The sequence below is a fragment of the Eurosta solidaginis genome, chromosome X (assembly GCF_040869045.1).
Source record: "Eurosta solidaginis isolate ZX-2024a chromosome X, ASM4086904v1, whole genome shotgun sequence".
Lineage (NCBI taxonomy): Eukaryota > Metazoa > Arthropoda > Insecta > Diptera > Tephritidae > Eurosta > Eurosta solidaginis.
Window position 1 is genome coordinate 19,762,924 of NC_090324.1, and position 27,112 is coordinate 19,790,035.

General features: G+C 37.7%; 1 protein-coding gene across 6 annotated transcripts in view; it reads left to right on the forward strand.

Moving 5' to 3' along the window:
* LOC137234666 (serine-rich adhesin for platelets-like) overlaps window positions 1–27,112 on the forward strand; it is a 401,835-nt gene that overhangs the window by 304,739 nt on the left and 69,984 nt on the right. Inside the window, exon 3 of one of the 6 annotated variants that reach the window (XR_010947862.1) lies at window positions 10,304–10,395. The exons of the other annotated variants lie outside the window; for them this stretch is intronic. The gene's annotated coding sequence lies outside the window, so the exon portion shown is untranslated. Of the gene's footprint in view, window positions 1–10,303; window positions 10,396–27,112 lie in introns of those variants that run through there. 6 annotated transcript variants of the gene reach the window in all.

The window sequence follows — 27,112 nt, forward strand, 5'->3', positions numbered from 1 at the left end:
AACGAAATCCGACTATGACCACGCCCACTTTTTCGATATCGAAAATTACGAAAAATGAAAAAAATGCCATAATTCTATACCAAATACGAAAAAAGGGATGAAATATGGTAAGGTAATTGGATTGTTTTATTGACGCGAAATATAACTTTAGAAAAAACTTTATAAAATGGTTGTGACACCTACCATATTAAGTAGAAGAAAATGAAAAAGTTCTGCAGGGCGAAATAAAAAACCCTTAAAATCTTGGCAGGTATTACATATATAAATAAATTAGCGGTATCCAACAGATGAGGTTCTGGGTCACCCTGGTCCACAAATTGGTCGATATCTGGAAAACGCCTTCACATATACAACTACCACCACTCCCTTTAAAACTCTCATTAATACCTTTAATTTGATACCAATATCGTACAAATTCATTCTAGAGTCACCCCTGGTCCAACTTTATGGCGATATTTCGAAAAGGCGAACACCTATAGAACGAAGGCCCACTCCCTTTTAAAAATACTCATTAACACCTTTCATTTGATACCCATATCGTACAAACAAAGTCTAGAGTCACCCCTGGTCCAGAAAGGCCCACTCCCTCTTAAAATACTCATTAACTCCTTTCGTTTGATACCCATATTGCACAAACGAATTCTAGAGTCACCCCTGGTCCACCTTTATGGCGATATCTCGAAAAGGGGTCCACCTATAGAACTAAGCCCCACGCCCTTTTAAAATAATCATTAACACCTTTCATTTGATAACCATATCATACAAACAAATTCTAAAGTCACCCCCGGTCCACCTTTATGGCGATATCTCGAAAAGGCGAACGAACACCTATAAAACGAAGGCCCACTCCCTTTTAAAAATACTCATTAACACCTTTCATTTGATACCCATATCGTACAAACAAAGTTTAGAGTCACCCCTGGTCCACCTTTATTGCGATACCTCGAAAATGCATCCACCTATAGAACTAAGGCCCACTCCCTCTTAAAATACTCATTAACCCCTTTCGTTTGATACCCATATTGCACAAACGAATTCTAGAGTCACCCCTGGCCCACTTTTATGGCGATATCTCGAAACGGCGTCCACCTATAGAACTAAGTCCCACTCCCTTTTAAAATACTCATTAACACCTTTCGTTTGATGCCCATATTGTGCAAACGAATTCTAGGGTCACCCCTGGTCCACCTTTATGGCGATATCTCGAAACGGCGTCCACCTATGGAACTAAGGATTACTCCCTTTTAAAATGCTCATTAACACCTTTCATTTGATACCCATATCGTACAAACGCATTCTAGAGTCACCCCTGGTCCATCTTTACGGCGATATCTCGAAAAGGCGTCCATCTATAGAACTTAGGTCCACGCCCTTTTAAAATACTCATTAATACCTTTCATTTGATACCCATATCGTACAAACGCATTCTAGAGTCAACCCTGATCCACCTTTATGGCTATATCCCTAAATGGCGTCCTCCTATAAAACTATGGCCCACTCCCTCATAAAATACTCTTTAATGCCTTTCATTTGATACACATGTCATACAAACACATTCCAGGGTTTCCCTCGGTTCATTTTCCTACATGGTTATTTTCCCTTATGTTGTCACCATAGCTCTCAACTGAGTATGTAATGTTCGGTTACACCCGAACTTAACCTTCCTTACTTGTTTTTAAGTAATAATAGGGTTAATGTCATTCATGTATTAATTTTTCTTTGATTATTCGTATTATGTTATATATGCCTCATTTACCCTATAGCTAGAGGCTTTGTTGAATTTAAAGAGCTTACTTGAAAAAGCCCACTTGTGATGAGAAGCTTCGAGAAGCCAAAAGCTTACTTCGATTTTCATGCAAGCTTTTGAGCATATAGCTTTGTCTCGCTTGTTGAGCGAAGGATTGGAGACAAAGAAATATTCGCTAAACCCACCTCACAAAGTTGATTATGTGGGTGACAGTTTCGCGCTCTTTTCTTTGTGTTATATAGGAAAAAATATAATATATTCAAATGTAAATATATTCGGCGCAGGCGGATAAAGGAAGCAAAACTGTTCTAATGAACAAAACTGAGTATGAACAAAAAATGAGTGATCTACTTAGCGACAGAAAGGTATATAAAAATATAAGAAAGGATCCAACCCAACAACTTATACGAAAGAATAACGCAATTGTTAATGAGTTGTTCAAAGAAAACAAAATCAACATAAGAGAAAAATTTCAACTAGCTAGTACAGCAGCCGTCGCGCCTAGATTATTCGGTCTTCCAAAAATCCATAAGGAAAGTATGCCACTAAGACCAATCTCCTCTTCTCCGAAGGTACCTTGTTACAAGTTGTCCAAACATATTGGTGCTATACTCAAAAACATAATATCAGAAGATTTCAACATAAAAAATGCATTTCAACTAAAGGAGAGATTAAAGAATATTAAAGATGATGAAGTACTCATATCGTTCGAAGTAATTTCACTATTCACAAATATTCCAATACACCTAGCAATACAGACGACAATGAAACAATGGTCACAATTGGAAAAACACACAAACATCTCAAAAAACAGTTCCAAAATATATTAGAGTTTTGTTTACGAGAAAACAATTATTTTATGTACAACTCGAGGTTGTACCAACAAACATACGGAATGCCAATGGGCAATCCACTATCTCCGACTATAGCGGATATAGTATTGGACAAAATACTTGACGACAGCATAGCTGAATTAAAAGAAAAGGGCATATACATAAAATACATCAACAAGTATGTAGATGATGTATTCGCAATCATAAAAACCAAGGACGCGGAAGACATCTTAAAAATATTAAATACGCAACATACAAGCATAAAATTCACTATGGAAAAAGAAAAGGAAAATAAAATAGCCTTCCTAGATGTAGAAATAATTAGAAAAAACAAACAGTTATTAATGAATTGGCACACTAAATCCATCGCATCGGACCGATTAATTAACTATCATTCAAACCACCCTTGGAAGCAAAAAATTAACACGGCAACAAGTATGATAAGAAAAGTAGCGCTACTCAGTGATGAAGAGTACATTGAAGAAAACATGAAGAAAATAAAGAATATATTATTCAAAAACAAACAACTATCCAAGCAACTTTATTGATAGACTAATTAAGAACACAATAAACAGAATTAGCCAAAGCCACTAAAATTTACCGCTGGACAACACTAATAAAAAGTACATCGGTGTAACATACATACCGGGTCTTACTGACAATCAAATACTACAAAAAATAATAAACAACAAAAATATTAACTACGCGCACACACACTTAATTATATTTTTACTAAAATCAAAGATACAATTCCAAAAGATCAACAAAATGATGTGGTGTATAAAATAACATGCAATGGGCGCGATGATGATAAATGTGTAAAATGTTATATTGGAACAACCAAACGACAACTGGGTATACGTATTAATGAACACCAAAAAGACGCAGCAAACAAAAAACGAACACCGGCTTAGCTCATCACTTAACAAAGAGCAACCATATAGCGGACTTCTCAAATGTCGAAATATTAGATATTGAAAAAAGAGAAAAAACGAGAATGTCTCTAGAAATCATAAGAATACAACAACAAATACACAACACCTTAAATTTTAAAGAAGACTTTGACAACATCAACAGCGTCTACTCAGCTGTTATTCAGAGATGCAAATCGAAGTAAACAAAAAAATGCAAGTGCCAACTCTTTATGTTTGTTTAAAATAAAGTGCAATTTATAATTTAATTGTAATATAATTAATGTAAGTAAAAGGAAAAAAAATTTGTGTTAAGTGTTAGTTTCATGTTTATTGGTAGAAAAAAGTATCAAATGTTAATATGTATATTATTCTTACATATTTTGCATTAAAGAAATCCCCAGAAGATGACGCGAGAAAGAAGAACGTCGAAACGCGTCGGGAAAATAACAACAACGGTGTTTTAATTTTTTGACCATATGTGCTCAACCCAGCAAACGTAAATATATTCGCTTACCAGCGCAGGTTTGGTCTTTGATCGGGCTGTATCCAAAGATACAGCATATACCTTCTTACGTTGCACCGATGGAATGTTATTCTTCGCGAAGTTACTACTTTTTTGGGCTTTTTTGCCGTGCTAAATTTTCGCGTCCACTTCACTCCACTTCACTTCACGTGCATTTGTAGTAAGATAGACTAAAATCAGCTGTTTGATATTATGTGCACGTTTGCCACTTTGGTCCGTTTGGACCAAAAATTGTCCTTTTCAACCCCATCTGGTAGGTAATTTTCTTTCTTTTTCACTGTGATAAAAATTCACAACACAGCCCACAAAATTTGACAAACTTTCTTTCGTGGAGTTCTCACCGCAAATCTGCTCAGTCAGCAAAATGTAGCAGAACAATGACATTTCACTTAGAATATAATTTAGGCGAGGCATTAAGGAGGAAATTTGGGGATTTTGGGGCAAACAAATTTGCTGTTGAAAGAACCGACTTGACAGAAAAAAGTTTTGCTTTAGTGGCTAGATATTTAGATCAGTTTTTAAACACTTTTCGTGATAGATTTTTGCCACTTGTCGAGCTAAACGAATTTATTTTAAATACACTTATGCCACTTAGACATTTTATAGGGCTTGCATTGATGAAGCCATTACCATGGCCGTCGGGTTAAAGGAATAGAAAATGTATTGCTGTACTAATCTGTGTGCTTCAGACTTTGGGTTTGACTTTAATTTTCCCAAAGCCAAGTTTATAAAGTTAAACCGAGAACTATCTAATCTCACGTGGCCTAAATATAGTAGAGATATAGAAGCCAACGTCACGCATTTTAATAATACCATTTACAGCCTATTCGAAAAGTATGTTCCTAAACGTAATTTTGCCCATGTTGAACCAACCCAAGTATGGTTTACTAAAGAACTTAAAGCTTTAAAAAATAAAAAAAACCGGTTATTTAAGTTATACAAGAAATCAGGTTTAAGCAAAGACTACTTGCGATATTCGAATTTACGTCAGAAGTATTTTGAACTCAATAAAAAGTGTTATAAGGCTTATATTTGTGAGATGAAAAATAATATTAACCGCAATCCGAAATCTTTTTATGGTTTCGTAAACTCCAAACGCAACGTTAATGGGTTCCCTTCAGAGATTTTTTATCCAACGATCATCAAGATATTGCAAATTACTTTGAACAATTTTTCCCTATCAATTTCACTCTAACAACTTAATCACTACGCCACTATCTCTAGTGAAGATGTTTTATTTTACCTCAGGACCCTAAAGAAATCTTCCAAAAGCGGTCCTGACAGGATTCCCACATGCTTTTTAATAAAATGCGCAGATTATATCTATAAGCCTTTAACTAACTTGTTTAATCTATCTTTGAAGTGTGGCATCTTTCCGTCAGCGTGGAAATAATCTTTTCTCATTCCTCTTCATAAGAACGGGAGTAGGTCTCTCATTGAAAACTATCGGGGCCTAGCTAAGCTCTCCGATATTCCAAAATTATTAGAAGCTATTGTTACCAGCCTGCTCACACTTCCGATCTCTACATCAATTGCTTGAATTCACAACTCATGTCTCAAATGGGTTTTGAGAAAACATGCACACGGTCGTTGTATACACAGATTTTAATAGAGCTGCTACGTGGCTAACTGTTTGGGTGTTGAGGAGCGGCGGCAAGCAGGTATGCTTGCGGGCCCAGGCTAGCTCGGCGTCTTGGGCGGGGTATTGCACCACCGACCTCACCCGCAGCCACATGAACAAGAAGGGTTCATACTTGCATATGTTGCAAAAGAAGGGAAAGCTGAAAAAGATGGAAACATACATGAGGGGCAAAGTTAAGAGGGGGAAAAAGATGAAGGCCTGTCCTGTCAGGTGGAGTCTACCCTCCCCCCGCAGTGCAACTTGCACCGCACCGTGGGCACTGTGCTGACTCCTATCTACTTACAGTAACCCATTGACATTGGTCTGTCTGTCCTCATTCGGTCATTTCCCTACTACTCACCCTCACCTAACCTTGCCACGCACAAGCGCAGCACCAACACCAAAGGTTCAAGACCAAGCCTTGCATGATTGCAAAACACTTAGATTTTTATCCATAGATTCCTTATAATTTATTAACAATTCAGATATTTCCGAACCTCAACTCAGCTATGTTTAAGATAATCAATACAGATAAAGAAAAAAATATATATCGGTAAATTGTGACTCCAAGAAAATTTAAATAACCTAGGTTTAATTTCTCCGTAATTCACCCTAATGCTAATTCCCCTATCCTTCATATCAATTGGCTTAAATAAAAAAATTACAAAGAATCCAAAAACATAGTCTAAGTTAACTTATAACTAGAAGTAATTCAAGTTCAAATTCAATTATAAATTAGACATAGAAGTAGATATGAAATCCTATAATAACAAATCCCACTTGGTTTCTGACCCACCCTAATATACAACTGCTACTAGGGTTCAATTCAAAATCCTAGAGATGCAGATATTCAAATGCTCATAAGGTCCGCAAGCCAAAGCAAAAAAAAACATAAAACGCCAAAAAAAGGTGAAACCCTATTCCCTGACCTATCTCAATAATCAATTAAGGAAGCAAAAGCAGTTCATAAATAGAGCAAAAAAAACCAGTTTGGCATATTAATAAAATGTGTGTGTGTTTATAGCTCCGTATGTACATATATTCCTTACGTTTAGGTTTCCTATTTCTATTTTCTCAAGAAGATCAGGCAATATATGCTAATATATGTACATACATTCAAATATGTCTATTGGAAAAAATATTGTACTCAAATTTCACTCACCCCTATACTCGCGCTCCAACGGCGCTGTTGCAGTTGAGTGGATGTGCTGAATTTTCTGAAATGGTAAGAGTCAAAAACATATATACATTTGTACCCTAGGCCACGCTCACAGTATCCACACTCAACCACACAGCCAAGATCACTCGCTAGTGATCTTTAGTATTGAGTGCTTTGGTAGTATCAAATCTAACAGCGCGATGATTATATATAAAAATATAAAAAAAATATGTATATTAGTCGAGGAAAAAAATTATTAGTGCTGAAGGCACCCTATCACATACTAACAAGAAAAAAGATGTTGGAAAAGATTTTGCCTATAATCCGAAAAGGAATGTAAGTACATAAAAATTACAAAAAAAAGGCCGAAATTCAAAATTCGACAATTTTGAGTTGGTACCACCATAGGTAGACGAAACTATGTGCAAAAAAAAAATGTGTATTCGGTAACAACGATATCAAAATATCAAGAAAAAGTTAAATGTCAAACCAAAGAAGAAAAATTAAATAATAAAAAAAAAAGAAAATGAAGAAACGAAAAGAAAAAAATGATGGAGGCAAAATTGCCACCTTTAAGTTTTGAAATATGGAGTTAAGGTAAAACTCAAAATGTATATGTTCGAAAAATAAATGCTTGGTCCCAGAAATGACTACCCTTTTTGCCCTTTCCCTATCAAAATTATACTCCTTATAACAATATCTAAATAAATGTAATAATACATACAAAAGACACAACAATCATAATCTAGCTAAATGTGTTGTTGGAAAAGCTTCTCCCTCCGCCGATGTTGTTTTTTACTTGTGTTACCAAGATGTATGACTAGCGCAAAAATGGATACAAACTGTCGCCAAATATATATTGGGTTGATTCAAGTTGTGTGTTCCTAAAGGATTTTGGTTGTATGTGGTGTCGTGACTGTGGTTGTTGCGGTCCAATTAGGCCGGTGAAAAATGCTGTCGATTCTGCCAATTTTATTGTGTTTTTGCAGTTGTTGTTGTGGTGTGCGCTGGCAAAAAATTAAATATAATGTAGTGCTTGTGGATGCGTGGCAATTGTTTTTGGGCGGTACGCCGCCAATATAAAGACGTTGTTGTAGGGCGGTACGTCGCCAATATAAAAAAGATGCGGTTGTGGTTTTTGCAGCCGTATGTTGCCAATAAAAAAATGCTGTAGGTGTTGTTGTTGTGGTGTGCGCCACCATATTCAAATTGTAGTGTAGTGCTATATTCAAAGTTACCAATATCTTGTAGTTGTTTTTGGGCGGTACGTCGCCAAAACCAATGGCCAGTGGGTCTTTTCCAACGGAGATTAAATTGTGTGCTCTGTAATGATATGTAAATGCAATTTATTAACGATATCCAAAGATAAAAGTGTATCTATGCGCCTGTACATATACTTAACTGCTTATGGGTTTCATGTCTGCATAGTCATATATTCGTCTGCATACATATATTTGTATGCAGAGATGTATATGTCGATGCAAGTTTTCTTTTGGCTTGCTTGGGAGATAGGCTCCAGCTCCCGTCAAGCATGCTCGTACCAAAAAAAAAAACACCAAAATGGACATGTCCTACCTTTCGCAAATTATGTTTGCTGGAAAATGCTACCCCTTTTTACGTATCGCGGAAACTTTCGACGCGCACAAATTTTTCAAAAATGCGGTTAAATTCGCGCACTACAAACTTTTTTTCTCACTTTCGTTTAAAAGCGCGCACTTCATTTTGGACTCACTTGCACTTAACTTGCTTTGGGCACTGTTGAAACAAGACTTTAGTCCGTTCACTAATCATTCCCCTTCTTATACCCGCCGCCGTGGTAGGGAACGTTAACCAGAAACAGAAAATTTCTACCAATACATGCAAAGTTTCTTTTCGGTTTTCCCGTATTTTCCATCTATACAATCAGGCACTCATACATTCACACGCTTACCGCTCCACAAAACGAACACCTACACAGATACATTTGGTTCGTGCCTTGACCGCTCACACTGATGCATTCACGCGCTCATAGCCTTGCACAAATACACATACCCATACATAATACAGAACAAAACAAACACATAGGTGCATGGCATTCATCAATGTTGCTAGGTTGTTAGCAACATGGTGATATTTTATTTATTATAACAGCATGATGCCAAGCGCAACATCTTATTTCCGCTGCAACATTGTGTTCACTATAGCTACAATGTTGTCAGTACATGATGTCATTAGATTAGTGGCAACATTGCCGCTAAGGCACGGACCTGGACACAAAACACATAAACACATGGACACATATACACGATGCCACTCATTCGAGCCAGTATGGAGACAGGCTGTAGTTACAGAGCGTCTGGCAATGTATGTTTCTCGCTACTTATTCATAAACTGGACATTCTGGGCTTTCAACCAGGTCTCACGCAGTGGATATCGTCTTATCTTCTTGATATAACCCAAAGAGTTATCTTTAAAAATGATTTGTCTGATGTCATTGATGTAACTTCTGGAGTTCCTCAGAGCAGTCATCTTTGCCCAATTCTGTTCTTGCTGTTTATAAACGATATTTCTACAACAATAAAATTTTCTAAAATTTTGATGTACGCTGATGATGTAAAATTTTTTTTATCCTATGCGTCAAGCGAAGAAAGGTCTATTTTACAATCTGATCTGGACGCATTGCACAAAAGGTGCACCATCTACTATATGCCACTTAATCTTAAAAAAATGCAAATTTATGTGATTTTCTCGTATATTACTTCAGCCAGCTTCCTACTCTCTCAACAATTATAATCTTGAACAGGTATACAGTTTAAAGACCTTGGTGTTAATATGGACAATAAACTTAACTTCAACCTTCATATTACTGCAACTGTTAATAAGGCTAGAGATGTTCTAGCGTTTGTAAAGCGATGGTCTAAAGAATTTAGTGACCCGTACGTTACTAAAGCTCTTTATACAACATTAGTCTGGCCGATATTAGAATATGGTGCAATAATTTGGAACCCGAGCTACCCGGTTCATATTGATCGGCTAGAATCAGTCCAAAAACAATTCTTACTTTTCTCCTTAGGAGATTTCCATTGGGATTCTACTTCTAATTTGCCACCTTATACTAACCGCCTGAAAGTTATTAATCTTCCCACCCTTGCTAGTCGTAGGGAAATGCTTGGAATTTTATTTATGATTAATTTATTAAATGGTTCGATTTCTAGCTCATTTCTGTGGAGCGAAGTAAACTTTAATGTCCCTTCCCGGCCTTCAAGACATTTTATACCTCTCTACCTAAAACATTGTAGCACAAGTTTTGAATTAAATGAGCCCTTCCACTGTTTGTGTCAGAATTATAACTCCCACTCTAGCACATTTGATGCTACGGACTCGCTTTTTTGCATTAAAAAATCTGTTCTTTCCTCTCTTAATAGTAACTAATTGTATTCATTAATATATCCAATTCATTTTCTACCAATCCTGTCCATTATATGTATGTATATTAATTACTATTACGTCATTTATTTCTTCCGTAGAAAACAGGCACAAGTTCGCGTGATCCCCCTACTGGGCATCCGGCTCCTTTCTGAGCACCTCGCGTAAGCTCCCTTTTGAGCTCCTCACGATGACTGATCTGATCAATTTGAATTATTAAATGCATAAGTTTACTTTTATTCAATGTTAACCTTATAATTTAAAGTTATAATACTTTTTGTACTAATTTTACACTTTACCAGTCGACCGTTTTCGTTTTGTGTCCACTTCAAATAAATAAATAAATAAATGCGTTTATTCTTGGTACAAAAATATTCAGGCAAGTGGCACATGCGACCGTTTATAGTTTTGAAATGGGAAAAAGCCCCTGTGATGCCAGTTGCCGTGTTGAACTAAAACAAAAAACATTTTTGGAAAGTTTTTTTTGGTTTAATTTGCGACGTGAAATTTTTCGATTTAGTAGGTTGCATTTAAGTAATAAAAAGCTAAGTTGAAATAAAAGAATATATTATAAAATAAAATAAGAAGTAATAAAATAAAGTATCATAAAAGACAATATAAAAAATTTAATGTTATATTTTTTGAACAAATTTATTTTACCTTTGTTCAGTATAAGACGTTCTTTAACTAAACTAAGCACACAATTTGGAAATCAAAAAACATTTTGGGAAAATTCGCTAGTAATTTTTATACTCAGTTGAGCAGAGCTCACAGAGTATATTAAGTTTGATTGGATAACGGTTGGTTGTACATATATAAAGGAATCGAGATAGATATAGACTTCCATATATCAAAATAATCAGGATCGAAAAAAAATTTGATTGAGCCATGTCCGTCCGTCCGTCCGTCCGTCCGTCCGTTAACACGATAACTTGAGTAAATTTTGAGGTATCTTGATGAAATTTGGCATGTAGATTCCTGGGCACTCATCTCAGATCGCTATTTAAAATGAACGATATCGGACTATAACCACGCCCACTTTTTCGATATCGAAAATTTCGAAAAACCGAAAAAATGCGATAATTCATTGTCAAAGGCGGTTAAAGCGATGAAACTTGGCAGATGGGTTGACGTTATGACGCAGAATAGAAAATTAGTAAGATTTTGGACAACGGGCGTGGCACCGCCCACTTTTACAAGAAGGTAATTTAAAAGTTTTGCAAGCTGTAATTTGGCAGTCGTTGAAGATATCATGATGAAATTTGGCAGGAACGCTACTACTATTACTATGTATGTGCTAGATAAAAATTAGCAAAATTGGATGAAGAATACGCCCACTTTTTTAAAAAAAATTTTTTTAAATTCAAATTTTAACAAAAAATTTAATATCTTTACTGCATACAAGTAAATTAAGTCAAAATTCAACTCCTGTAATGATATGATGCAACAAAATACAAAAATAAAAGAAAATTTCAAAATGGGCGTGGCTCCGCCCATTTTCATTTAGTTTGTCTAGACTACTTTTAATGCCATAAGTCGAACAAAAATTTACCAATCCTTCTCAAATTTGGTAGGGACATAGATTCTATGACGGTAACTGTTCTCTGTGAAAACGGGCGAAATCGGTGGAAGCCACGCCCAGTTTTTATACACAGTCCACCGTCTGTCCTTCCGCTCGGCCATTAACACAATAACTTGAGCAAAAACCGATATATCTTTACTAAACTTAGCCCACCTACTTATCTGAACTCACTTTATCTTGGTATAAAAAATGGCCGAAATCCGACCATAACCACGCCCACTTTATCGATATCGAAAATTACGAAAAATGAAAAAAATGCCATAATTCTATACCAAATACGAAAAAAGGGATGAAACATGGTAACTGGATTGGTTTGTTGACGCAAAATATAACTTTGGAAAAAACTTTGTAAAATGGGTGTGACACCTACCATATTAAGTAGAAGAAAATGAAAAAGTTCTACAAGGCGAAATCAACAGCCCTTGGAATCTTGGCAGGAATACTGTTAGTGGTATTGCATATATAAATAAATTAGCAGTACCCGACAGATGATTTTCTGGATCACCTGGTCCACATTTTGGTCGATATCGCGAGAACACCTTCACATATACATCTAAGGGCCACTCGCTTTTAAAACCCTCATTAATACCTTTAATTTGATATCCATATCGTACAAACACATTCTAGAGTCACCCCTGGCCCACCCTAATTGCGATATCTCGAAAAGGCGTCCACCTATAGACCTAATGCCCACTCCCTCTTAAAATGCTCAGTAACACCTTTCGTTTGATACCCATATCGTACAAACATTCTAGAGTCACCTCTGGCCCACCCTAATGGCGATATCTCGAAAAGGCGTCCACCTATAGACCTAATGTCCACTCCCTCTTAAAATGCTCAGTAACACCTTTCGTTTGATACCCATATCGTACAAACATTCTAGAGTCACCCCTGGCCCACCCTATTGGCGATGTCTCGAAAAGGCCTCCACCTATAGACCTAATGCCCACTCCCTCTTAAAATGCTCAGTAACACCTTTCGTTTGATACCCATATCGTACAAACATTCTAGAGTCACCCTTGGTCCACCTTTATGGCGATATCTCGAAAAGGCGTCCACCTATAGAACTAAGGATTACTCCCTTTTAAAATACTCATTACCACCTTTCATTTGATACCCATATTGTACAAACACATTCTAGAGTCACCCTGGCCCACCCTAATGGTGATATCTCGAAAAGGCGTCCACCTATAGACCTAATGCCCACTCCCTCTTAAAATGTTCAGTAACACCTTTCGTTTGATACCCATATCGTACAAACATTCTAGAGTCACCCCTGGACACCCTAATGGCGACATTTCGAAAAGGCGTCCACCTATAGACCTATTGCCCACTCCCTCTTAAAATGCTCAGTAACACTTTTCGTTTGATACCCATATCGTACAAACATTCTAGAATCACCCCTGGCCCACCCTATTGGCGATGTCTCGAAAAGGCCTCCACCTATAGACCTAATGCCCACTCCCTCTTAAAATGCTCAGTAACACCTTTCGTTTGATACCCATATCGTACAAACATTCTAGAGTCACCCTTGGTCCACCTTTATGGCGATATCTCGAAAAGGCGTCCACATATAGAACTAAGGATTACTCCCTTTTAAAATACTCATTACCACCTTTCATCTGATACCCATATCGTACAAACACATTCTAGAGTCACCCCTGGCCCACCCTAATGGCGACATTTCGAAAAGGCGTCCACCTATAGACCTATTGCCCACTCCCTCTTAAAATGCTCAGTAACACTTTTCGTTTGATACCCATATCGTACAAACATTCTAGAATCACCCCTGGCCCACATTAATGGCGATATCTCGAAAAGACGTCCACCTATAGACCTAATGCCCACTCCCTCTTAAAATGCTCAGTAACACCTTTCGTTTGATACCCATATCGTACAAACACATTCTAGAGTCACCCCTGGCCCACTCTAATGACGATATTTCGAAAAGGCGTCCAATTATAGACCTAATGCCCACTCCCTCTTAAAATGCTCAGTAACACTTTTCGTTTGATACCCATATCGTACAAACATTCTAGAGTCACCCCTGGCCCACCCTAATGGCAATATCTCGAAAAGGCGTCCACCTATAGACCTATTGCCCACTCCCTCTTAAAATGCTCAGTAACACTTTTCGTTTGATACCCATATCGTACAAACAATCTAGAGTCACCCCTGGTCCACCTTTATGGTGATATCTCGAAACGGCGTCCACCTATGGAACTAAGGATCACTCCTTTTCAAAATACTCATTACCACCTTTCATTTGATACCCATATCGTACAAACACATTCTAGAGTCACCCCTGGTCCACCTTAATGGCGATATCTCGAAAAGGCGTCCACCGATAGACCTAAGGCCCACTCCCTCTTAAAATGCTCAGTAACACCTTTCATTTGATACCCATATCGTACAAACAAATTCTAGAGTCAGCCCTGGTCCACCTTTATGGCGATATCCCTAAATGGCGTCCATCCATAGAACTATGGCCTACTCTCTCTTAAAATACTCTTTAATACCTTCCATTTGATACACATGTCATACAACCACATTCCAGGGTTACCCTAGGTTCATTTTCCTACATGGTGATTTTCCTTATTTTGTCTCCATAGCTCTCAACTGAGTATGTAATGTTCGGTTACACCCGAACTTAGCCTTCCTTACTTGTTATAAATAAATTTAGTTAGTATCAACAAAAGTAGAACTCATTAGTTGCGATTTTATGTTTTTTGAAATTTGCCCAAAAAAATTGCCGGTTAAAAATGACTTCTATTTAAAAATTTTTTGGGCATTAACAATTATTTTTGGATTTTGGTACAGAAGTAAGTGGCGCATACGCATATGTATGTAACTGAAATATTTGAGCAAGACGACCACGTAGCTCCCGGGATTTCCAATTAGAGCTTTGAGTTTTTGGATTTCGAATTAGAGCGCTTATGTATGTAGTTTTTAATGAAATTTTTGGTTGAGGTCAAAGCCTTTATTTTTCAATATTTCGACTTCAGTCTGAAGTCATCCTCAGGACTGGAAATAACATAAAACATAATTATTAAAACCAAAAAAGGCATCAACAAATATTCATTACTTACATCTTAAGCTACGCTTTGAAGACTAAAAAAGCTCTACAATAGTTACATGTAACAAGCATACAATTGGTATCGACCGAAAAAGTAAACAAATAAAAGAACAGTAATCGTAAACAAAATTCATAAAAAACAACCATACATAAGACAGCAAACAGATGATCATCCCAACATGTCATAGTTGTTGTCCCAACGACGAACGTACATACATACATATATGTAAATAATTCGATCAGCATTGTTTTTTGTGCCTAAAGGCGGTGCCACAATAACATTTTTCATATAGATGCGTTTAACACAAGCTTATGCATTCCAATAACATCGCCACAATCAACCAAGATGTTGCGTTTGTAAATATGAAGGAATTTCAGACGTCGCAATTGAAGTTTATTACGCCTTGCCCATTCACATACAAAATTTCGCGAAGCACTGGTATAAACATTATCTCCTTAAAACAAAGATACTTGCTAACATATTTTGTGTCGTATTCATTTGTTATATTACAGTTTTTACCTGCGAAAAATGTTAGAAAATTTACCAACCAGTGGGAAAAATAATTTCACTTGCAAAGTGTGTCAACACCCTTAACCAAAACAAATGTCACATTCTTCTTCTTATGCTTTGCTTGTAACAAAATTTAGGAGATGGCTACTTTTCAATATCAGATGGCGCCAGTATAAAGGAATCGAGATAGATATAGACTTCCATATATCAAAATCATCAGCATCGAAAAAAAATTTGATTGAGCCATGTCCGTCCGTCCGTTAAAACGGTAACTTGAGCAAATTTTGAGGTATCTTGATGAAATTTGGTACGTAGGTTCCTGAGCACTCATCTCAGATCGCTATTTAAAATGAACGATATCAGACCATAACTACGCCCACTTTTTCGATATCGAAAATTTCGAAAAACCGGAAACGTGCGATAATTCATTACCAAAGACGGATAAAGCAATGAAACTTGGTAGGTGAGTTGAACTTATGACGCAGAATAGAAAATGAGTAAAATTTTGGACAATGGGCGTGGCACCGCCCACTTTTAAAAGAAGGTAATTTAAAAGTTTTGCAAGCTGTAATTTGGCATTCGTTGAAGATATTCTGATGAAATTTGGCAGGAACGTTAAAAAAATTTTTTTAAAAGTCAAATTTTAACAAAAAAATTTAATATCTTTACAGTATATAAGTAAATTATGTCAACACTCAACTCCAGTAATGATATGGTGCAACAAAATAAAAAAATAACAGAAATTTTCAAAATGGGCGTGGCTCCGCCCTTTTTCGTTTAATTTGTCTAGGATACTTTTAATGCCATATGTCGAACAAAACATTACCAATCCTCGTGAAATTTGGTAGAGGCTTAGATTCTAGGACGGTAACTGTTTTCTGTGAAAAAGAGCGAAATCGGTTGAAGCCACGCCTAGTATTTATACATAGTCGAGCTTCTGTCCTTCCGCTCGGCCGTTAACACGATAACTTGAGCAAAACTCGATATATCTTTACTAAACTCAGTTCACGTACTTATTTGAACTCACTTTATATTGGTGTAAAAAATGGCCAAAGTCCGTCTATGAGCACGCCCACTTTTTCGATATCGATAATTACTAAAAATGAAAAAAATGCCATAATAATATACCAAATACGAAAAAGGGGATGAAACATGGTAATTGGATTGGTCTATTGACGCAAAATATAACTTTAGAAAAAAACTTTGTTAAATGGGTGTGACACCTACCATATTAAGTAGAAGAAAATGAAAAAGTTTTGCAGGGCGAAATCAAAAGCCCTTGGAATCTTGGAAGGATAACTGTTCGTGGTACTACATATATAAATAAATTAGCGGTACCCGACAGATGATGTTCTGGGTCACCCTGGTCCACATTTTGGTCAATATCTCGAAAACGCCTTCACATATACAACTACCACCACTCCCTTTTAAAACCCTCATTAATACCTTTAATTTGATACCCATATCGTACAAACACATTATAGAGTCACCCCTGGTCCACCTTTATGGCGATATCTCGAAAAGGCGTCCACCTATAGAACTAAGGCCCACTGCCTTTTAAAATACTTATTAACACCTTTCATTTGATACCCATATCGTACAAACAAATTCTAGAGTCAGCCGTGGTCCACCTTTATGGCGATATCTCGAAAAGGCATCCACCTATAGAACTAGGGCCCACTGCCTTTTAAAATACTTATTAGCACCTTTCATTTGATACCCATATCGTACAAACAAATTCTAGAGTCAGCCCTGGTCCACCTTTATGGCGATATCTCGAAAAGGCTTCCACCTATAGAACTAAGGCCCACTCCGTTTTAAAATACCCATAAACACCTTTCGTTTGATATCCATATTGTACAAACGCATTCTAGAGTCACCGCTAATCCACGTTTATGGCGATATCTCTAAAAGGCGTCCACTTATAGATTTAAGGCCCACTCCCTTTTAAAATACTTATTAACACCTTTCATTTGATACCCATATCGTACAAAAAAATTCTAGAGTCACCCCTGGTCCACCTTTATGGCGATATCTCGAAAAGGCGTCCACCTATAGAACTAAGGCCAACTCCCTTTTAAAATACTCATTAACACTTTTCATTTGATATCCATATTGTACAAACGCATTCTAGAGTCACCCCTGGTCCACGTTTATGTTGATATCCCGAAAAGGCGTCCACGAATAGAACTAAGGCCCATTCCCTTTTAAAATACTTATTAACACCTTTCGTTTGATACCCATATTGTACAAAAGCATTCTAGAGTCATCCCTGGTCCACCTTTATGGCAATATCTCCAAAAGGCGTCCACCTATAGAACTAAGGCCCACGCCCTTTTAAAATCATCATTAACACCTTTCATTTGATACCCGTATTGTACAAACGCATTCTAGATTCACCCCTTGTCCACGTTTACGGCGATATCCCGAAAAGGCGTCCACCCATAGAGCTAAGGCCCATTCCCTTTTAAAATACTTATTAACACCTTTCGTTTGATACCCATATTGTACAAAAGCCTTCTAGAGTCAACCCTGGTCTACCTTTATAACGATATTCCGAAAAGGCGTCCACCTATAGAACTAAGACACACTCCCTTTTAAAATACTCATTAACACCTTTCATTTGATACCCATATCGTACAAACAAATTCTAGAGTCACCCCTGGTCCACCTTTATGGTAATATCTCGAAAAGGCGTCCACCTATAGAATTAAGGCCTACGCCCTTTTAAAATACTCATTCACACCTTTCATTTGATACCCATATCGTACAAACAAATTCTAGAGTCATTCCTGGTCCACCTTTATGACGATATCTCGAAAAGGCGTCCACCCATAGAACTAAGGCCACTCCCTTTTAAAATACTCATTAGCACCTTTCATTTGATACCCATATCGTACAAACAAATTCTAGATTCATCGCTGGTCCACCTTTATGGCGATATCTCGAAAAGGCGTCCACCCATAGAACTAAGGCCCACTCCCTTTTAAAATACTCATTAACACCTTTCGTTTGATACCCATATCCTACAAACAAATTCTAGAGTCACCCCTGGTCCACCTTTATGGCGATATCTCGAAAAGGCGTCCTCCTATAGAACTTAGACCCACTCCCTTTTAAAATACTTATTAACACCTTTCGTTTGATACCCATATTGTACAAAAGCATTCTAGAGTCAACCCTGGCCCACCTTTATAACGATATTCCGAAAAGGCGTCCCCATGTAGAACTAAAGCCCACTCCCTTTTAAAATACTCATTAACACCTTTCATTTGATACCCATATCGTACAAACAAATTCTAGAGTCACCCCTGGTCCACCTTTATGGCGATATTTCGAAAAGGCGTCCACCTATAGAAATAAGGCCCACGTCTTTTTAAAATACTCATTAACACCTTTCATTTGATACCCACATCGTACAAACAAATTCTACAGTCGCCGCTGGTCCACCTTTATGGCGATATCTCGAAAAGGCGTCCACCTATAGAACTAAGACCCACTCCCTTTTAAAATACTCATTAACACCTTTCATTTGATACCCATTTCGTACAAACAAATTCTAGAGTCATCCCTGGTCCACCTTTATGGCGATATCTCGAAAAGGCGTCCACCCATAGAACTAAGGCCCACTCCCTTTTAAAATACTCATTAACACCTATCGTTTGATACCCATATCGTACAAACAAATTCTAGAGTCACCCCTGGTCCACCTTTATGGCGATATCTCGAAAAGGCGTCCTCCTATAGAACTTAGGCCCACTCCCTTTTAAAATACTCATTAACACTTTCATTTGATACCCATGTCGTACAAACAAACTCTAGAGTCAGCCCTGGTCCACCGTTATGGCGATATCTCGAAAAGGCGTCCACCTATAGAACTAAGGCCCACTCCCTTTTAAAATACTCATTAACTCCTATCGTTTGATACCCATATCGTACAAACAAATTCTAGAGTCACCCCTGGTCCACCTTTATGGCGATATCTCGAAAAGGCGTCCACCTATAGAACTAAGACCCACTCCCTTTTAAAATACTCATTAACACCTATCGTTTGATACCCATATCGCACAAACAAATTCTAGAGTCACCCCTGGTCCACCTTTATGGCGATATCTCGAAAAGGCGTCCACCTATAGAACTAAGACCCACTCCCTTTTAAAATACTCATTAACACCTTTCATTTGATACCCATATCGTACAAACAAACTCTAGAGTCAGCCCTGGTCCACCGTTATGGCGATATCTCGAAAAGGCGTCCTCCTATAGAACTTAGGCCCACTCCCTTTTAAAATACTCATTAACGCTTTCATTTGATACCCATGTCGTACAAACAAACTCTAGAGTCAGCCCTGGTCCACCGTTATGGCGATATCTCGAAAAGGCGTCCACCCATAGAACTAAGGCCCACTCCCTTTTAAAATACTCATTAACACCTATCGTTTGATACACATATCGTACAAACAAATTCTAGAGTCACCCCTGGTCCACCTTTATGGCGATATCTCGAAAAGGCGTCCACCTATAGAACTAAGACCCACTCCCTTTTAAAATACTCATTAACACCTTTCATTTGATACCCATATCGTACAAACAAATTCTAGAGTCACCCCTGGTCCACCTTTATGGCGATATCTCGAAAAGGCGTCCACCTATAGAACTAAGACCCACTCCCTTTTAAAATACTCATTAACACCTTTCGTGTGATACTCATATCGTACAAACAAATTCTAGAGTCACCCCTGGTCCACCTTTATGGCGATATCTCGAAAAGGCGTCCTCCTATAGAACTTAGGCCCACTCCCTTTTAAAATACTCATTAACACTTTCATTTGATACCCATGTCGTACAAACAAATTCTAGAGTCAGCCCTGGTCCACCGTTATGGCGATATCCCTAAATGGCGTCCATCTATAGAACTATGGCCCACTCCCTTTTAAAATACTTATTAACACCTTTCGTTTGATACCCATATCGTACAAACAAATTCTAGAGTCACCCCTGGTCCACCTTTATGGCGATATCTCGAAAAGGCGTCCACCTATAGAACTAAGACCCACTCCCTTTTAAAATACTCATTAACACCTTTCGTGTGATACCCATATCGTACAAACAAATTCTAGAGTCACCCCTGGTCCACCTTTATGGCGATATCTCGAAAAGGCGTCCACCTATAGAACTAAGACCCACTCCCTTTTAAAATACTCATTACCACCTTTCGTTTGATACCCATATCGTACAAACACATTCTAGAGTCAGCCCTGGTCCACCGTTATGGCGATATCTCGAAAAGGCGTCCTCCTATAGAACTTAGGCCCACTCCCTTTTAAAATACTCATTAACACTTTCATTTGATACCCATGTCGTACAAACAAATTCTAGAGTCAGCCCTGGTCCACCGTTATGGCGATATCCCTAAATGGCGTCCATCTATAGAACTATGGCCCACTCCCTTTTAAAATACTTATTAACACCTTTCGTTTGATACCCATATCGTACAAACAAATTCTAGAGTCACCCCTGGTCCACCTTTATGGCGATATCTCGAAAAGGCGTCCACCTATAGAACTAAGACCCACTCCCTTTTAAAATACTCATTAACACCTTTCATTTGATACCCATATCGTACAAACAAATTCTAGAGTCATCCCTGGTCCACCTTTATGGCGATATCTCGAAAAGGCGTCCACCCATAGTACTAAGGCCCACTCCCTTTTAAAATACTCATTAACACCTATCGTTTGATACCCATATCGTACAAACAAATTCTAGAGTCACCCCTGGTCCACCTTTATGGCGATATCTCGAAAAGGCGTCCTCCTATAGAACTTAGGCCCACTCCCTTTTAAAATACTCATTAACACTTTCATTTGATACCCATGTCGTACAAACAAACTCTAGAGTCAGCCCTGGTCCACCGTTAAGGCGATATCCCTAAATGGCGTCCATCTATAGAACTATGGCCCACTCCCTTTTAAAATACTTATTAACACCTTTCGTTTGATACCCATATCGTACAAACAAATTCTAGAGTCACCTCTGGTCCACCTTTATGGCGATATCTCGAAAAGGCGTCCACCTATAGAACTAAGACCCACTCCCTTTTAAAATACTCATTAACACCTTTCGTGTGATACCCATATCGTACAAACAAATTCTAGAGTCACCCCTGGTTCACCTTTTGGCGATATCTCGAAAAGGCGTCCACCTATAGAACTAAGACACACTCCCTTTTAAAATACTCATTAACACCTTTCATTTGATACCCATATCGTACAAACAAATTCTAGAGTCATCCCTGGTCCACCTTTATGGCGATATCTCGAAAAGGCGTCCACCTATAGAACTAAGACCCACTCCCTCTTAAAATACTCTTTAACACCTTTCGTGTGATACCCATATCGTACAAACAAATTCTAGAGTCACCCCTGGTTCACCTTTTGGCGATATCTCGAAAAGGCGTCCACCTATAGAACTAAGACCCACTCCCTTTTAAAATACTCATTAACACCTTTCGTTTGATACCCATATCGTACAAACAAATTCTAGAGTCACCCCTGGTCCACCTTTATGGCGATATCTCGAAAAGGCGTCCACCTATAGAACTAAGACCCACTCCCTTTTAAAATACTCATTAACACCTTTCGTGTGATACCCATATCGTACAAACAAATTCTAGAGTCACCCCTGGTTCACCTTTTGGCGATATCTCGAAAAGGCGTCCACCTATAGAACTAAGACCCACTCCCTTCTAAAATACTCATTAACACCTTTCGTTTGATACCCATATCGTACAAACAAATTCTAGAGTCACCCCTGGTCCACCTTTATGGCGATATCTCGAAAAGGCGTCCACCTATAGAACTAAGACCCACTCCCTTTTAAAATACTCATTAACACCTTTCGTGTGATACCCATATCGTACAAACAAATTCTAGAGTCACCCCTGGTTCACCTTTTGGCGATATCTCGAAAAGGCGTCCACCTATAGAACTAAGACCCACTCCCTTTTAAAATACTCATTAACACCTTTCGTTTGATACCCATATAGTACAAACAAATTATAGAGTCACCCCTGGTCCACGTTTATATTGATATCCCGAAAAGGCGTCCACCCATAGAACTAAGGCCCACTGCCTTTTAAATACTCATTAACACCTTTCATTTGACACCCATATCGTACAAACAAATTCTAGAGTCGCCCCTGGTCCATCTTTATGGCGATATCTCGAAAAGGCGTCCACCTATAGAACTAAGACCCACTCCCTCTTAAAATACTCTTTAATACCTTCCATTTGATACACATGTCATACAAACATATTCCAGGGTTACCCTAGGTTCATTTTACTACGAGGTGATTTTCCCTTAAGTTGTCTCCATAGCTCTCAACTGAGTATATGATGTTCGGTTACACCCGAATTTAGCCTTCCTTACTTGTTTTATATTTGATTTGTGTGCAGATATCCTTGTCTTGAGTTTTGATTTTGTCGTACCCACATATACCTTCTTGCATACGTGGGACCCGTCGCCATTACAAGGAATCTTGTATACCACATCGGACTGATCCTGTATGGGTATCTTATTTTTCATGTTACTGGAAATATTCCGCAGATTATTGCCATATGTAAAGCTAGTCACACGTTTTCTTTATCATACATATTAGAATATTTTATTCTTTCGGGCAGTCCTGCGACGTACGTGGCCGATTTATATATTTTATCATTTGAAGATCTTTCGGTATTTTTATCACTGGGCCAATAAATTAAAATCAGTTTCCTTATTAATTTCACGGGAAAATCGTTATCCTCGAGTATATTTTCGATAATCTTCTTATTCTCAGGGTGGAAAATTTTGTCGCTTATGGAAAGAACCCGTTTTACAAATTATTGGCAGTATTTATTATTAAACTCTTTTCATGGTTTGAGTTGAAGTTTATAAGCCTGCCAGATGCGGTTGGCTTTCTGTACCAATTTGTCTTCAACTTGTTGTTCCTCTTAATTATTAGTGTATCTAAAAATGGTATCTGTCCATCTTTCTCTATCTCTATCGTGAACTTTATAGATTTGTAATAGCTATTAAGAAGATTAAGCATCACGTCTGCGTGTTATGTCTTGATAATAGCGAATATGTCATCTACATATTTCGTTAGTAATCGTCGTTTGTTTATCCAGTCCGTCTCAAACCTTGTTAACAGATCCTCCATTACAATGTCCGCTACGACAGGTGACGCAGGTGATCCCATCGGCATCCCTGAACGTTGCTCACATATTTTTTCATTGTACTTAAAGTACCTTATATTTTATACAGAACTTGACCACTGTCATGAAAAGTTCTTTGGTCATGGAGGTGTGTTCCTTAATCTTGTTCCACTTAGACTCTATAATATCGAGAGCCAAATTTACGGGGATACTCGGGAATAACGAAACAACATCAAACGACACTAAACTCTCATCGTCATAAACATATGTATATTTATTTTATTCTTGAATTCTATCGCGTCTTTAACATTATACTTCGATTATATAGTCAATTTTTTTTTAAATTTGGAAAAAAAATTCACATAAATTGTAAGACGGAGAATTGACAGAAGAATAAATGGGCCTGAGAGGAATTTCGCTCTTGTGGATTTTGGGCAGACCATATATACGGGGAGCATTGGACGTTTTACATTTGAGACGAAATTTTTCTTTTAAGTCAATAACTTTATTGTTGTACATTTTCTCTATTATCTCATTATTATTTTCTTGCAGTCTATTAGTGGGTCTCGCTGCAACACTTTGTAAGTAGTTATATCATTAACTATACTCTGCATCTTTCAGTCGTACTCTGATTTGTCCATTAGTACCGTGACATTACCCATGTCTGCATTTAATACTAAAAGTTGCTTATGTTCTTTCAAAAATTGTTTCGTGGAGCGAAGTGTATCTCGTGTAAACTTGTCTCTTACCGAAGTTGTCTTTTTGCTCATGTGATTTCTTATAAGTGTCGTCAAGTTGTTCCGCTCAATCTCTTGTGTATCTTTATCTTTAATTGTTTGGATGTAATTTTCCCCATCCGCTATCATTTTAAATAGTCGAACCTGTTTGTTATCTGTTGGTAAAGCGTATTTGGGGCCAAGAGGGAGAAGCCACTGAACGTTTGTCGGTATTTGTAAATTTGTCGTGTTACAAATAAATTCAGGTATCACCCTAATATTCAAAAATTATTGTTGTTTGTCTTCCAACCTCTTGTATTTGTTAATTTGCGTGTTTTTGATTTTGGTTTTTCGTTTATTCGTCAGAAGCTCTTCACTTTCAAAGAAACCGTTGAAGTCGTCTTGGTTCATGTATTGTTTTATTTGTGTTTTAAGTCTATTTACCTCTTTTCCTTTTTGTCGCAGAAGTTGGTGTTTGATGGTGATAAGAATATTTAAAAGATTAATTTTGGTCTTCTGCATGTATGCGTTCACTGCGCGCGAAATATTTGTTGGCAATTTTTGGTTCTTTGTGTTGTTGTTGATTGTGTACAGGATGTCGTTGGTTGCATTATTTATGAAATTAGGTATAACTCCATTTCTTCTACACCTTTCTAGGAATATCGCCGACTCTGACATTCTTGTTATTTGATGTGAAGTACGTTGGTATTGTTTTACGTGTTTTTTAGTGGTAATATCATAACCCTTTTTGATGTTTTTGTACACATTTGAAGGGTCTAGAACTTGTCGGTGTGCTCTCCGGCTTAACATTATTTGTCTCGTTATTGGGCGTTAGTGTTTAGAAAAACTAAAATTTTTGGTTGAGCTCAAGGCCGGGTTTTCTTAAATAAAACACTTGGATGTGATTTTATTTTGTCTTTATTTTTCAATATTTCGACTTCAGTCTGAAGTCATCCTCAGGACTGGAAATAACATAAAACATAATTATTAAAACCAAAAAAGGCATCAACAAACATTCATTACTTACATCTTAAGCTACGCTTTGAAGACTAAACAAGTAAGAACGGGACTGTCTTCGGCTGTGCCGAAGACTTCATACCTTTCATGAATGGGGCTGATCAATAATCTTATCCCGTTCGTAATCTCCGAATAATGGGATGTATAAGATAAGAAATATATAGTGAACAGATCTACATACCTAAAAGATTTTTAAGATAAATATAAAATAAACAAGTAAGGAAGGCTAAGTTCGGGTGTAACCGAACATTACATACTCAGTTGAGAGCTATGGAGACAAAATAAGGGAAAATCACCATGTAGGAAAATGAACCTAGGGTAACCCTGGAATGTGTTTGTATGACATGCGTATCAAATAGCAGGTATTAAAGAGTATTTTAAGAGGGAAAGGGCCATAGTTCTATAGGTGGACGCCTTTTCGGGATATCGTTATAAAGGTGGACCAGGGGTGACTCTAGAATGCGTTTGTTCAATAAGGGTATCAAACGAAAGGTGTTAATGAGTGTTTTAAAAGGGATTGGGCCTTAGTTCTATGGGTTGACGCCTTTTCGAGATATTGCCATAAAGGTGGACCAGGGGTGACTCTAGAATTTGTTTGTACGATATGGGTATCAAATGAAAGGTATTAATGAGTATTTTAAAAGGGAGTGGGCCTTAGTTCTGTGCGTGGACGCCTTTTCGGGATATTGTTATAAAGGTGGACCAGGGGTGACTCTAGAATTAGTTTTTACGATATGGGTACCAAATAAAAGGTGTTAATGAGTATTTTAAAAGGGAGTGGGCCTTAGTTCTATACGTGGACGCCTTTTCGAGATATCGATATAAAGGTGGACCAGGGGTGACTCTAGAATTTGTTTGTACGATATGGGTATCAAATGAAAGGTGTTAATGAGTATTTTAAAAGGGAGTGGGCCTTAGTTCTATGGGTGGAGGCCTTTTCGAGATATCGATATAAAGGTGGACCAGGGGTGACTCTAGAATTTGTTTGTACGATATGGGTATCAAACGAAAGGTGTTAATGAGTATTTTAAAAGGGAGGGGGCCTTAGTTCTATAGGTGGACGCCTTTTCGAGATATCGCCATAAAGGTGGAGCAGGGGTGACTTTAGAATTTTTTTACGATATGGGTATCAAATGAAAGGTGTTAACGAGTATTTTAAAAGGGAGTGGGCCTTAGTTCTATACGTGGACGCCTTTTCGATATATCGATATAAAGGTGGACCAGGGGTGACCCTAGAATTTGTTTGTACGATATGGGTATCAAATGAAAGGTGTTAATGAGTATTTTAAAAGGGAGTGGGCCTTAGTTCTATGGGTGGAGGCCTTTTCGAGATATCGATATAAAGGTGGACCAGGGGTTACTCTAGAATTTGTTTGTACGATATGGGTATCAAATGAAAGGTGTTAATGAGTATTTTAAAAGTGGGTGGGCCTTAGTTCTATAGGTGGACGCCTTTTCGAGATATCGCCATAAAGGTGGACCAGGGGTGACTTTAGAATTTTTTTTACGATATGGGTATCAAATGAAAGGTGTTAACGAGTATTTTAAAAGGGATTGGGCCTTAGTTCTATAGGTGGACGCCTTTTCCATATATCGCCATAAAGGTGGACCAGGGGTGACTCTATAATGTGTTTGTACAATATGGGTGTCAAATTAAATGTATTAATAAGAATTTTAAAAGGGTGTGGTGGTAGTTGTATATGTGAAGGCGTTTTCGAGATATCGACCAAAATGTGGACCAGGGTGACCCAGAACATCATCTGTCGGGTACCGCTAATTTATTTATATATGTAATACCACGAACAGTAATCCT